Source organism: Mytilus trossulus, chromosome 13 (genome assembly GCF_036588685.1).
Source record: "Mytilus trossulus isolate FHL-02 chromosome 13, PNRI_Mtr1.1.1.hap1, whole genome shotgun sequence".
Lineage (NCBI taxonomy): Eukaryota > Metazoa > Mollusca > Bivalvia > Mytilida > Mytilidae > Mytilus > Mytilus trossulus.
Genome location: NC_086385.1, coordinates 35,154,466 through 35,167,106, shown reverse-complemented (window position 1 = coordinate 35,167,106; position 12,641 = coordinate 35,154,466).

Genomic DNA, 12,641 nt, shown 5'->3' with positions numbered 1-12,641 from the left:
ATGTTTAGCACTACAACAAAAATGGAAAAAAAATGTATTTCAATTTTAGTAACGCTATTATATCTTTTAGTAGTTGTTGTATAAATTGTTCTAGGTTGACAATTGGACGTTGGTATATCATGATTAGGATGATGTTGGCCCTATAATCTGATTTTCAAGTATTTCATTGATTTCAGGACTTAAGCTTGTGTAAATATTGGTTTTGAAAATATTTGAGCCAGCAGATAACCAAAGTATTTATATATATGTAAACAATCTAGACTTTCGTAATAAACAAAATCATTTCTCGACCTCAACTCTTACTCTCATTTATAAATCTCCATTTTTTTATGGGGGGTGGGGGGGTGGTACAGAACGACGTTTGAACTTTCCTTCATATTGTTATTTTATTTATCCTTGGTGGCGATGCTATATGTACACTTTCAAATATGTATTGCATACACAGCTGGTCAATATTACCATATTTATTTTCACTTTTTGTAGATGACTCCATATACAGAAAATATTATGAACAATAATGTGTCCACAGTGCACGGATGCCCCCACTCGAACCATAATTTTCTATGTTCAGTGGACTGTGAAATAGGGTCAAAGCTCTAATTTGGCATTATATCATAGGGGACATGTGTACTGAGTTTTAAGTTGATTGGACTTCAACTTCATCAAAAACTAATTCAACCAAAAATTTAACCTGAAGCGAGACAGACGGACAAACGAACAGACGGACGGACGGACGAACGGACGCACATTTAAGAAATCAGAATGCCCCTCTACTATTGCAGGTGGGGCACACAAATAGTATTTAGGATCTCAAAACGCTTGTTTACTATACCACAATGCACATGTCCCATCAGGAATCTATGTTTTTTTTTCAATCATATCTTATATGAGGGTCTGTATGGATACCAAAAATAATGGACAAAAAATGCAGAATGAAGGGGAAAAGTAAAAAGAACAGAGAAGCATAGGTCAAAAATACAGAAAATAAAATAATTGGCTGCTTAAATATATAGAATAGAGAATAATGGGGGAAAATACAGAATAGAGAAAAATACCTAAAAATTGAAATAATAAAAAAATGAAAGATCGTTTGCCCCTTCCCCCTTTTACAGACCTTCTTTTATAATATTATATACATTTTTCATCATTTAGATAGTTAAATATTGCATATATGTCATGGTCTGTTCAATTGATTATCAATTATTTAATTATTTTTTTATTGTTTTATTATTTTATTTTATTTTTTTTTTGGGGGGGGGGGGGTATTTTAAGTTTGACTTATTTCATATTTATCTATTGATGAACATTGTTAATTTACCTTTAGATATCATTAAGATTTGTTTGTTTTGTGGCGTTTGTTCACTGTCGTCACGGTTAGCGTACATATTTATTTTTCTATGTAATGATTTGTTGGTGTTTTAGTGCCACTTTTACCACTATTAGCTATCTTTCACGGTGTATCAAGGTGTACCAAGGTGACCAGCTTGTATTGGCGGAGGCAGCTGGACTACCCGAGAAAAAAAAACAGAACTTCGACAGGAAAATAGCTATTCTGGTCAATAAGGATTGTACTCGAACGCACTCTCGACGTGCAGGGTTCGAACTCACAACTTCAGTTTTGACAGACTAGTGATACAGTAGATGACCCATTCGACCATCGAGCCCCCTCCCTTTTTTTGGAATTTTACCGAATATTAATACTGGCAGAGGCGGATTTAGGGGGAAGGGGGTCCGCCCCCTACTTTTTGGTTGCTTATAGAGGAAATTACTGAAGCGTGACTGGAGCGGGTCCCATCTTAGGCAGTCAGTGTGCCCCCACTTATGAAAATTTCTGGATCCACCACTGCCTTTTTTTCATGATTAAGAATGAGCTTGAAAAGTAATTTGAGTGATAACATAATATGTACTTTTAGTTAAGAGAATATATATTTTTCTATTTTACATGACAGCTATGTATTTGCAATATGAATTTAATAGACAGTCCTGGACCTTTTTATGTTTGATTTAATTTTTAAAGGATCAAATATTTATAAACCAATTTGATTTGATAGCCAGCTGGCCATTGTTATTGAAAATATTAAAAACTTGTCAGATAAGACTGTAAATTAACCATTAAAATGTACCCAAAAAAATCGTATTTATGTTATGTTCTGATATTTTCAAAGATAATGTTAAATCCTCTTTCAGACCACTAGTGATGCCCTTGATATTTATAAATCGCTTCTTCAAGTTATGATTATTAAGTCATCCGGTCACTGTAGACAATTCTGATTATTTAGAGGTCGGGCACATGGTTATGAAATTAATGTTAAAATCAAATATCGGTTTAAAGGATTGTTACAATGTATTCTGTTGCATCCGTTAACCTGAATTTATAAAGAATATTTTTGTATATAAACATACAATCGAATTTGAGTTATCTCTCTTTGAACCTAATTTTGCATGACAGGCAATGCCCTATTCGATGTTTTGCACAATTTCGAATAGGACAACTATATTTTTCTTCAACTTCTTTCTCTTTTCTATCAAACAAATTTCACAATTTGCAAGGAAGAAAAAGAAATAAACCATAAAATTGTATTTTTAAATGATTGTAATTTGATTGACATATATAATATTTAACATTTGTCATAATCCATCGAAAGATAAGTGTTTTTACTAAATTACTGAAACTGCTTCTAACTAAAGCAGATCTGCATGGTACTATACAACTGCATTACATTATTTGATATATGTATACACACATATACTCATACTTTCATAAATGTTCTTAATCGATGACAAATTACTGTTGAAGCTGACAGCTCGTTTACATTATTATCACGTTATAAGCTCAATTTATAACGAAATAAAATTATTTATCTTCACAACATTTTTTTCCTGAACATAAACAATCAATTGCCACCTCAATCTGATATCTTTATTATGTTGACAGAAATTTATAAAATATGCAATGATATAGCAATCATCGAGACTTCCTTTTTTATTAGCTCACCTGTCCCGAAGGGACAAGTGAGCTTATGCCATCACTTGGCGTCCGTCGTCGTCCGTCGTCTGTCGTCTGTCGTCTGTCGTCTGTCGTCTGTCGTCTGTCGTCTGTCGTCTGTCGTCTGTCGTCTGTCGTCTGTCGTCTGTCGTCTGTCGTCCGTCGTCCGTCGTCTGTCGTCGTCTGTCGTCGTAAACTATTTCAAGAATCTTCTCCTCTGAAACTACTGGGCCAAATACTTTCAAACTTTAACTGAATGTTCCTTAGGGTATCTAGTTTGTAAATTGTATCCGAAGTTATGATCTATCAACAAACATGGTCGCCATTGCTAAAAATAGAACATAGGGGTCAAATGCAGTTTTTGGCTTATAACTCAAAAACCAAAGCATTTAGAGCAAATCTGACCAGGGGCTATATTGTTGATCAGGTCAAGATCTATCTGCCCTAAAATTTTCAGATGAATCAGACAACCTGTTGTTGGGTTGCTGCCCCTGAATTGATAATTTTAAGGAAATTTTGCTGTTTTTGGTTATTATCTTGAATATTATTATAGATAGAGATAAACTGTAAACAGCAATAATGTTCAGCAAAGTAAGATTTACAAATAAGTCAAATGACGGAAATGGTCAGTTGACCTCTTTAGGAGTTATTGCCCTTTATAGTCAATTTTTAACCATTTTTCGTAAATCTTAAAAATCTTTTACAAAATTCTTCTCCTCTGAAACTACTGGGCCAAATACTTCCAAACTTTAACTGAATGTTCCTTAGGGTATCTAGTTTGTAAATTGTATCCGAAGTTATGATCTATCAACAAACATGGTCGCCATTGCTAAAAATAGAACATAGGGGCCAAATGCAGTTTTTGGCTTATAACTCAAAAACCAAAGCATTTAGAGCAAATCTGACCTGGGGCTATAATGTTTATCAGGTCAAGATCTACAATGTATCTGCCCTGAAATTTTCAGATGAATCAGACCACCTGTTGTTGGGTTGCTGCCCCTGAATTGATAATTTTAAGGAAATTTTGCTGTTTTTGTTTATTATCTTGAATATATTTATAGATAGAAATAAACTGTAAACAGCAATGCTGTTCAGCAAAGTAAGATCTTCAATTAAGTCAAGTGACCAAAATTGTCAATTGACCCCTTAAGGAGTTATTGTCATTTAAGGACTTTTTTCACAATTTGTTCATCATGTTGACTTACTTTTAAAAATCTTCTCCTTTGAAACTGCTGTATCAATTTCAGCCAAACTTAGGCTAAATGAGTTTCAGAGTATTTAGTATAAATTTTATATTTTATTTCCTTGTATGTCAAGAAACATAGCTACTATCAGGGACGTACTACTATGGCTAAAATAGAACATAGGAGAAAATAATTGGTTTTTTTTTACTTTTGAAGAAAATAGGACGATCCAAAAAACATTTAAATAAATTGAAAAGCCAAAATAATCATTGATGAGAGATTTAACCAAAAGAATTAAGGTGAGCGATTCAGGCTCTTGAGAGCCTCTTGTTTCTTTATAAACCTCTTTGTACTAGTTTACAACGCAGATAAATGACTATATATATTCACAGCGTTTTGTATCTTACATTTAATCATCTGAATTAGTGTATTGATAAAATTATATTAAATGTTACTGTTTTGTTTGTTTTTATTTTCCATTTGACGTGGCTCTGTACTTGTTCATCCCGTCATTATGCTATTGTGTTATTGTGCTGTGGTAATATTTTTATATGTTTGTCTTTCATGTTTGCTAATGTGTTTTGTTTATATGCCTTTTGGTGTATCTTTGTTACAGTTATAACTTTCGTAAAGCAGAGGATGGCGATATAACGTAACGGTACCCAGATTGCACCGAGTACCCAAATTGCACCTATTTAGCAAAAATAGCAGCGGGAATCTTACATATTACGTATTACTTATACATCCTGTCATTGTGCTAACAAGGTTATTTTTTTATTAATATTTGTCTGTCATTCTGCTATTGTGTTTCTTTGTTTCACATTTGTTTTTTATTGACAGAAATTAAGATTATTACACCATAATTGTTGACCGCTGAATCCCAATTTTTGATATTCTTACCTATTATGTCTGTGTGTTTTGTTTACACATCGTTGGCAATATAATGGAATTTAATGCGACTGTCATACAAGTGAAAGGTTTTCTCAAAACCAGGTTTAATCACCATTTTCTAAATAAGAAAATACCTGTACCAAGTCAAAAATATGACAGTTGTCTATTCGTTTGATGTGTTTGAGCTTTTGAGTTTGCCATTTGAAAACGGAATTTCCGTTTTGAATTTTCCTCGGAGTTATTGTACTATTTACAACACAACAAAATCATTATTTTGGAATGAAGACTTGGTTATAAAAAAAACATAGAAAAACGTATTTTCTATGTGCATTGCATTTAAATCGCACTGATCCAATTTGTGTCGTGTAATTACCAGAACAAGAACTACACCAATTTAAAAAGCTACCATTAGTGGTTTAGACAAACCAGCACTGTTTCTCAACCTTTATTAATATAATTTTGTTTTAAAGAAGATGTAAATGTGGTATGATTGCCAAGGAGACAGCTCGCCACAAAGAGATCATATGACACAGATATTACATAGCTATAGGTCACTATATACGGCCTTCAACAATGAGAAAAGCCCACGTCGCATAGTCAGCTTAAAAGGCCCCGAAATCACAAATGTGAAACAATTCAAACCATAAAAATAATTATTGTCACATTTCATTCGGCAAAGTATTGATTACAAGAAATACAACGTACTATGTATTTTTTTTGTATTTCAGGGGGGAAGGTTTACGGTCTGGCATATCTTTTCTGTGATTTTTTTTTAGTGTGACGATTTTCTTTCGAACAAAGTCGTTTAGATACTTACGGCAATGGAAACCTAATCAAAACCTCTAATTTCGTTCGACGTTACATGTAACAAGTCAAAATATTTGTTAATAATTCTAACCTATTTATTACAACAAATATAGTTGACCTATAGTTTAAGAAAAACAGACCAAAACACAAAACATTATCACTGAGCAATAAAATAAAAAAGATGGGTCACCAGACTATTTTTTGACTGAAAAACGTTTTTGTGACCCCTAACGACACAGTGATCAACAGCTGTTATTTATATATCTTTCGAAATCAATATTTATTTGTCGAAAACATATTTGATTTTCGTTCTCTAAGGTAATTGTTCGATTCCAATGAGTGTTATGAGTAGTCAATGCTTTTGTGATATTTAGGACATTAAGTTGATCAAAAAGAATATTTCAAAATCCGACTTTGAAAATGCACTGAAATCTGACCATTTGGAATACAGAATTTCAATTCTAATCGTCCGTTTTTTTAAATTTATAGAACTTCACCAAAATTCAGCCGAGCTTATAGCATTGCACATCAGACTTCAATGAATGCTCTGGGAATTACATTTCAACTTCAGAACTACATGTTTTGCACTTAGAATATTCCTCTATGTTTGTTTTTTTTTTACTTTCAATAAAGTAACCCAACGTGTGAGACATAAAATTTTCATCAATGAATCATTGTAAATAACAAGTAAGTGAATTCCAATTCATTTAATTTATCAGTAGCAGACAAGATTGACATGGTTTTTTTTAACCAAAAGTACACGTAAATGATAAATACCAGACATGAATAAACTATCCTTCTTTACACAGTTAAATCATAAAATTGTCAGTAAATAGATACATTTTGTTTCTTTATCAGTTTTTTGTATATTAACTTCCAACATTTATGTTCAATATCGTCCTTTTGATAAGTTCTAACATTGCCTGGACGACTTTCGGAAAGGTTACAGTATAATAGGAATTAGACACATTTTCTTCTAGATGGAGAGGCAAAAACAACATTATTACATTCAAACTCATAAGTTGAAAATAAATAAACTGACTACGGCAGTTCAAAGAACGAAAAACGAAAAAAATACACACATCACTTTACAATTCAAAAGACAACATAACTAAAAATATAAAGACTAAACAACACGTATGTAAACGAAACGCGCGTCTGGCGTACTAAATTATAATCCTGGTACCTTTAATAACTATATGCATAACCTACTACAGTATCTGGGAGATCTCAGGTGCACTGAAAAAGACAGCAAATCATGCTAAATATTAAATATTGAATTTTAGACAAACCCGATGCATTCACACATTGAATTATTTTTTTTGTTTTTATTTGCTCATTTTACCCAACAATAACAAGATATTTCAAATATGCAATGTCGCTAAGATTTTTAAGTCTTTATTTAAATACGTTTTCACCTGTGGCTAGCTAAAAGTCTGGTTAGCTAAAATGGTTAATTTCTTTTGGTCTACCATGCACGAGGAAATTCGATTTCACTTTTCTCCACAATGGTTTCCAGCATTTTAAGGGACAGTATATTCGTTTTCATTGGCATTTTTAACATTTTTTGACACTTTTAGAAAGGTTTGATCCTCAATGCTTTTCAACTTCGTACTTTATTTGGCCTTTTAACATTTTTTTATTCAAGCGTCTTTAATGAGTCTTTTGTAGACGAAACGTGCGTCTGGCGTAAATATAAAATATAATCCTTTAACAAATAAAATTGTGTTCCTCTTAAAAATCTAAAAGTCTAATTGGAAATGCAGATAAAGTGTAAGTTGAGCACGACATTTTTTTTAAACTTCGATCAACTTTTAATCATATTCCAAAAATGAAAGGCTTCTTAATCAAAAAGTGTTCCAGAGTAGACATTGATAAGTTGTGCAACTTGTGTTTCATCCGTTTTAGCAGCAATAACAATATGTCTAAATAAAAATGTGTTATTGTTAATTTTATTATTCTCCATTATTCGATGCATTCTGCAGCAATTTCATTTTACACTTTAATGACTGGTTTTATTATAAATGGACAATCTTATGTCATCTTGACTGAAATATGAATGCATGGAGGTGTAGATGCCTCAATGAAACCAAAAAATCACCAATCAAAGTAAGCAAAATAGAGCGAAACAATGGATATTTTATATTGTGTCTTTTTAGGTGTAATGTTACACTGCTGTTTCGAATTAGAGTGAAGGTTTGCGTCTTTTAAAACCTTTGAACAATCAGCATTTATATGCAACTGTCCTGAGTCAGCAGCCTGTTCAATGGTTGTCGTTTTTTTATGTGGTTCACAAGTGTTTCTCTTTTCTCGTTTCTTTAAAAATAAAAGATTAAACTGTTGGTTTTTCTGTTTTAATCATTACAGGGCTCTTTATACATGTTATAGCTTGCTGTTCGATCTGAGTCAATGGACTACTTAAGAGAGTCTTGAATGGTCGGAAATAGATTAAACCAAGTTACAAAGCTAGTTAAACCTCTCACTTGTATGTCAGTGGCTCAAAATTCCATTATATTGACAACAACGTCTGAACAAAACAAACAAACATAATTGAAAAAATGTCAAAAATAGAGGTACACCAGTCATGATTTTGCTATAACCTTTATCACTATATAACCAAACAATTATATATCTCTTAGGGATAGGACGTAAATATAAATGCATCATAGCAACATACAAATATAAATGTTAAAGCTGAAAATCAGTTATAATTATGAAGTTGACATGTCCAAGTTATTTCGTATAGACTTGTTAAACGTTAATATATGCTTCGTGTCATTTTACTTGATGATCGGAAACCTAGTGAAGTGCTATTGCTCTCTGCAACTACCCTGAGCATGCCATACAGTTCATTTTAAACAAAGGCAACATTAGCATACCCTGTTCAAAAGTCATCAAGCGATAAAGCGAAAACAGATCCTGGTTACAAACTAGAACCCTAGTGAAACGCATCGACTACAAGAGGAAAATAACGGAACAACAGAAACACGGAACTGCAACAAAAACGTACGCTAACATACATTTAAAAGGGTATTTTATTTCAATTACCCGTGTAACTTAGACGTTTATCCAAAAAAAAAACAGCAAAAAAACTTTATGAAAGAGCTTAAGCTAGTTTTAAAACCAAGCTTAATATAACCCACAATTTCCCTAAAAAAATGCCCGTACAAATCAAGAATCTGACAGTTGCCTTTCTTTCGTTCTGTTGGTCGATATGGTCGTGCCTTTAGATTCGTCAAATTGTATGGACTTTCTTTTTTTGAATTTACCTTGGAGCTTGGTATTTTTGTTTTGAAACTTTTTTCACCTAAAATGCATAATTCGTACATGCAATTTCGTAAGAATTTCGCATTTTTATATAGGTTTCAAATTATAGATAATTTGCATCGTTACCAATTGTGACCAGTTGGCTGAACGAAATCGAATAATGTCGGATAATGTGTATATGATATCATTTCCGAAGCACCTGCTAAAAATATGCAGATTTATTTCAGGTCGTGTTGCTCCAGGCTTTTATTTATATTATTTTGCAGTTCAGGTAAAACATAATTTTGCATGTTTGTTAGAGTATGTTTCTATTGTCTCTTTGTAATTTGTTGTCTGTATTCGGATTAAGTATTCACTCTATAGCATTAGAAAAAAGTTTCGCAGAAGGTGGAAGGCCTATTGGTTTTATCATTGTTACACAACAGAATGATTTTAATCAATTTGATAGTTTTTCAGTAATTTAGATGGTTTTTTTAAAGGAATTTGAAATTATTATTGGGTATTGCGCAATAAATTATGGACACTGCCGGCATGATATAAACAATGTTTTCTAGGTATTTGGTATGTTATATATATGTTATTTATAACAATTTTGATCGAAATGTTTATCAATCACTGTTAAAATTTATAACACTATCTATAAGTGTTTAATGTGTTGCTAAATAAAAAGCAACGGGCCTTCACAGTTTGATCCACTTAAAATCAAAACATTTGAAGGACACGGACAGTATTTTGATGGATTCAACAACAGTAACCGTTATCTTGATGACATTTTTTCTATAAATAATAAAGACGTTTCTAAATAAACTTACAAAATTCACCCAAGGAACATACTTTAGATAAATCAAATGTAAAAGCTTATAACTGTCATTTCCTAGATTTAAATATGTCAGTTTTACACGGGAAACTCCACACCCCTAATTACGACAATGTTAGCTTTTGTTAACTTTTCTTTTTTGGATGCTGATGCTACTTTAGACACCATGCATCCTACGGTGTTGATATTTTATAACTCGTTCGCTATGCCCGTGTCTGCAGTGACGTTTTAGATTTTAACGAACGTAATCTGTTACTGGTAAATTGTTTAAGTCATGGATTTTGTTACTGCAAATTACTTCAAACGTTAACTAAATTCATATTTATATATATATATATAAAGATTTGGTTTTGAAGTTCTGTTGTACCTGGGGAAAAAAATATTTCAAAGGGGATAGAATATCGTCATTTTTACAGAACTGTTTACCGTTCCCGGAAATTTAGAAACGATCCCGATAAGGATTCCGGTTTAGGAATTTTAACAAATAAAACATAGCCCTTGAATATTGTTTTTTGGTGTCAAACACACATTGTTGTCTTATTTATCAAAGGTTCTTTCTATAGGGATAAGACATAAATGCAAATGAAGCAACGTTACATAATGAACCCAATATAATTAATTTAAATTAAAACAATAAGATGAATGCTACAAACTTAAACCGAGGTAAACACGTCAACTAAGTATAAGAGGAAAGCAACAGAAAAACACAAACACTGAATTGCAACATAAATAAACAAAAACATAGTATTTACATTTAAAATGGCCAGTAATATTAAAGTTTTTGGTTAAATTTGTTGTCAATTTAGTTTTTTATGAGCTTCAATAAGTCCAAACAACTTGAAACTTAGTACACAGGTTCCCTATTATATGATGCTGTAGAGTTTTACACCCAATTTCACGGTGCACATCCGTGAATTATTGACATATTCTTGTTTGATGTTTGTTCAAGTTTATATTTCTATTGTCTTCTGATTTTGAAGTATTTACGCTTAAGTATTAGATAACATCTCTGATGGCACTAGGCCGATTGGTCAGTTGGTCATTTGCCAATATTAGGGTTTATGCAAAAAAAGTAATAAAGAAGATTTTTTTTCCACGACAGGTATTTGGTCACATTTAAGGGTTTAGCGCTATAAAAGCAGAATGTAAAATAATAACTAATGCCAGCATAGTGTAAACAAAGGTTTCTAGGTATTTTCTATATGGGACAGTGCTATTTATATCGAGTTTGATTGAAATGTTTATCAAAAACTGTCAAAATCTATAACGCTATACATAAGTGTTTAAAGTGTTGCTAAATAAAAAGTCAACGGGCATCACAGTTTGATTCATCCAAACATTCAAACATTTGAATCAGACAAACAAAAAATTCTCAACGAATACAAATTGTAACAGGTCAGGGAAACAGAAAACACTGATTTGAAGATATCAGATCTTACCCGTTAAGTTATGCATGGAATAAAAACAATATTGATATGCTAAAAAAATCAATTGACATGGTACACTCTCGGTTAGACAAACTTTCTCTAAATACTAAGAATGATACCAGGATCAACGGTTTAAACATTTACCAATATTCAGAGTGCCGTCTTATACATTTCGGGCACGATTATTGTACCCTGACTTAGAAATCAACCAATCAAAATATTGGATTGTGTGTTTCGAGCACAAACTTTGTACTTAACCTTGTGTAAGTAAAATTTCATTGTCGAGAGCTCTGGTGTTATGGTTACAAGAGCGCAATTATTTGTTTACATTTAACCGGCAAGTTTTTTACCCCAAGATGTACTCAGAATAGAATCCTATACGGCTTTTGATTGGTTGATACAGGATTGAAATTACATTTAATCGAAATCTTATCCAATTATGTTTAAAAATTGTCGAAAATCCTATTCATATTTTACGAAGTATAGAAAATATCTTTGATTTCTGCACGTCGGAGCCATTAAAAATAAGCATTAAGCGAAAAAAGTAAACGATCTTTTTCAACAGCATTTTAAGTCAATTTGAGCCGCATGCCCTATAGTTTTTTTTTTGTTGTAATGCAACACTGGCATTTCTAGTAACAGGAACTGTCACCCGTTTTTCGCTAGTTTGTGTAGTCTTCGAGAAAAAAAATACGGAACACTAGTGGTACCCTATGGAAAATGCATTACGAATAATTGCGCTCTTGTAACCTTATAGGAAAGTCTAACATCATGTTTTCTAAACAAAGATAGATTCGAAGCAAATGAGGGAAAATAAGAGAATAGCTTCTGTAGTAGTTAACCGATGTTCGAAATCTCTTCAATCTGTTCTGAATATACACACTATATGCACACTGATGAAATCTTTAGAGCGAGACCGTGTATATTCGCAATGAAGATATCATCAAGTATTAGAGTCATGCCAACTTTTTGAACAATTATCGGACTCAGACTCAGATATGAACGCACACAAAGATTTTTAATGAACAATTTATAGCACTACATTTGCTTCAAAATCATTCTGTTTAACTGCATTTAATTCTGCACTATGTGACTATTTCCAAGGTCCTTTCGTGAAACAACAAAACATAATAAATGTATTACGACAAAGTCAAGTAGATTTCTCTTGAACGAAGGTTTATTTACCATACCATTCAGAAAAAGGAATTCGCCTTGACCTTGACATTCGACACCCATATCTGCTTTCAACCTACTGCAGTTAA